Below are 3,589 nucleotides of genomic sequence, written 5' to 3'. Positions count from 1 at the left end.
TGAGGCTGGTATAACAAAAGATCTTTCTACTGAGGCAGTCTCAGTTTGCATCTCAGGCTGGCCTAGGGTTCACTTTGTAGCTTAGGCTGATCTCAAACATATAGGGATCCTCCTGCCTCAGCCTCCCAAGTGCTGGGATCACAGGTATGCACCACCATGCCTGGTTTAACTCTATATGGACACAGAGTTCACTGTCTCCACTTTCCCTATGGCTATAATCATGAGGGAGAGAAGCTCATTTATTTATGTGACAGCTTGAACATTCTGTGGGGAAACATAATTCTATAAAACTGGACAAAGATGATTCCAAATAAAGGAAGGTGTATTTTATGTGGTTTTACTTAAACTCCAATAGACGCCAAAGCATGCTTGAATTGATATAAGATATGCTTTTTGGGGTAATTATTTATATTTGTATTATATCTTTTTCATGTGTATGTATTCTAATATTTAACATATATAAAAATAAGCATTGCATATATGGTTATTTAAATGTCTGTATTTTCTGAAAGGTGAAAAATGTGACATTTCATGCAGTCTATAATTTATTTTTTTTAACTCTTTTTTTTTTTTTTTTGTAACAGAAATCAAACCCAAGACCTTGAGCTTTCGAGGCAGGCACTTGTGCCACTGAGGTATATCCCCGGCCCCAGTCTATAAGTTAAGTAGAAAATGCTAAACTTGAGGATTATATTCATGTATATAATTTTAGATAAAAAGTACCCAAGAAGCAGCTCAAGTTTGAATTTCACTCAGAGAAATCACTGCATAATTTAAATGCAAAAATTTCAGGAATGCCAAACAACTTGTTCAAACTTCAATTTCATCTTCTCAGATTACACAGACTTCGTTTTCATCTACTGCACAAGTGTGATTGTTGGTTTTACAGAATAAGCAGAATTTTCTACAGTGTAGTGATTACTTGAAATGAAATGAGTCTCCCTCCTGTATAAATCAGGAATTAATTTTGTGACACAAACTGGTAAACGGAATCTGAACTATTTCAATATAATTTGAATGTGGCTATATTTATTTCAGTTAGCACTATTGCCAAAATTCAAAATGGTTGCTTTAAGTACAAATAAGAGGGCTGGCCAGATAGCTCAGCAGACTAGAGGCTGCTTAGGCAGAAGCGGGAGTCAGGGGTTCGATCCCCAGGTTGCCAGGCCGGCCCCGTGCCTGGGGTGCACTGAGATGGTGATTGAGACTGGGGGTGGTAGCACATGCCTGTAATTCCAGCAGTTGGGAGTCTGAAAACAGGAGCATTACTGAGTCCAGTCTATGTAGTGAGGCCCTATAGACCCTATATCAAATACATAAAAAAAGGTATTTTTAAAATTTCTTGTTACTGAAAGGTTGTATAAATTAAAAGGCTCAGAATTTTCTATTGTTAGCTGATGTGAAATGTAATATGAAAGCACTTATGCTCAATTAACTTTTTACTCATTATTTTGATTTATATAATTTTACTTATTTTTATTTTATTTATTTTTTGTATGTTTATTCTTTTTAAAAATATTTTTCTTATTATTTTTTTATTTATTGGATACAGAATCTCAGTATGCAACTCTGATTCATGGCGATTCTCCTGTGTCAGCCTCCCCAGCACTGGGATTTCAGGAGTGGGCCACAATGCCTGGTTTCAGGGTTGGCAAAGCAGTCACGGGGTTCTGGGGATCAAAGGGGTCCTTGCACTTGCCAGGCACGTGTTTAGACTGCCGAGCAACCTCCCCAGCCAGATTTATATAATTTTTATATGAATACTTAGATTCTGCTTTTTAAAAACTCTGGAAATGTTTTTGATGCTTTTTTTTTTTTTTTTTCCTATTCTCTTCTGACAAATTCTTTTAGTTGGAATTTTCGTAAATATCTTCATAAATATCTGTTAACACATCTTCTCTAATACATTCTCAGCTATTATTGTATTTTTCTCTTTTTTCAGTTATCAGAATATTTTATTTTCCCTCCAGGGCTAGTTTCTTTTTGTTTTGTTTGCATTCTCTGCTTAAGAATGTCGATGGAGTGGCCTGATGTATAAGAACGTCCTCCATGTTAGCCTAGACAGCATGTGGGACTCACTGGCGACCCACCTTTTCCTTCCACTTCAGCATTCTCTGACAGAGTCCTGCACTGTGGCCTCCTCTGCTCTGCCTTATCAGGCAGCACAAATATAACTGTTCTTCTTCTGGATATTTATTCCAACCATTTTCCATTAGGTAGTTCCAAAGCACTCTTCTCTGTGTTGATGTGGGTTTATGTGTCTTCCACTATAATTTTTCTTGGCAGTGTTTGGCTCTAAGTTAGAAATCTGTGATGTTCACTTGATTGATTAGCGTTTTTTTCCTATAGAACATTGTTTAACTTACATTTTCATCCTTCAGGTAGTGAAAGAGAAAAAAAACACTCTAGCAATAGGTGTGTTTTGTACATTTTGTGGGCAAAAGAGGGGTCTGAGGAGATGCCCTGCACTTCAAAATTTGGTTTGTCTGAGTTTTTGTAAAAATGAGTACCACAGCATGGGCTTCAGAAAAGAATCAAAGCTTGAACAAGAAAATACAAGTAATTTGTATGTGATTAGCTTAATAAATGTTCCCAAACTGGATATGTGTCTCATTAAGAAATCTGTCAATGTAGATGTCTTCACACACTTGTAAGCTAAGTAAAACAAATATGCAATTGTAGATGAAAATAAACAGATCAAACCTAAATTTAAGGAAAATGCCATAAATATTTGAACTTTTATTTGTGTTAAAAATATTTTATTGCATTTCGCAGTTGGGTACCCTAAATTCAAATCATCTATTACTGATGATATCATGGAATTCTATATTTTAAGGGCAACCTACTTTCTGCAATTTGCAGAGTTGTTCCTGCAAAGATCACAGAAATGTACATTCATAAACCCTAAACCCTAACTACAGTGGGCATACAAACTGCAACAATTGTGTAATATGAATTGAGGAAACTTGAAAATTACTGAAAGTAGAAGTGTAAATGAAAGAATTGACCAAATAGCTCATCAGACTAAAGAGCCTGCTTAGGCAGAGTGCAGCGGCCAGGGTTCGATTCCTGCTTGCCATGCTGGCCCTGTCCTCACCCCCCGGGGCATGCTGAGACAGAGATTGAGACTGGTCATGGTGGTGCATGCCTGTAATCCCAACACTTGGGAGGCCAAAAACGGGAGTATCAATATGAGTCTGATCTGTGTAATGAGACCCTGTGTAACGTACTAAATACACTAACCCCCCAAAAAATACAGAAGTGTAAATGAAATTTAAATTGAAAGAAATTCAAAGAAAAATTTTTGTGACATATGTATGTCATAGAAATTTTCTCTCACCATATGTCAGTGTTTTTCTCTCACCATAAAAATTATTTTTGTAATATTATATTGTTTAATCAGTTAATTATGGAAGCTATAGACACAGTTTTCAAATAATACCAGTCTTGAAATTCATTGTTCATTATACTGTTTTCTCCTACTGAGAATCTTAACACTTCCATAATTAAATACCTCTCTGTTCTCTAGCAAGACAACAGTATCCTTCTGGGTTTTTGAGGGAGATCAACTGTCATTTCTTTTCAACAG

The sequence above is a fragment of the Octodon degus genome, unplaced genomic scaffold, assembly GCF_000260255.1.
Source record: "Octodon degus isolate 3935 unplaced genomic scaffold, OctDeg1.0 scaffold00004, whole genome shotgun sequence".
Classification (NCBI taxonomy): Eukaryota; Metazoa; Chordata; class Mammalia; order Rodentia; family Octodontidae; genus Octodon; species Octodon degus.
Note: the sequence above shows the minus strand (reverse complement) of the source record.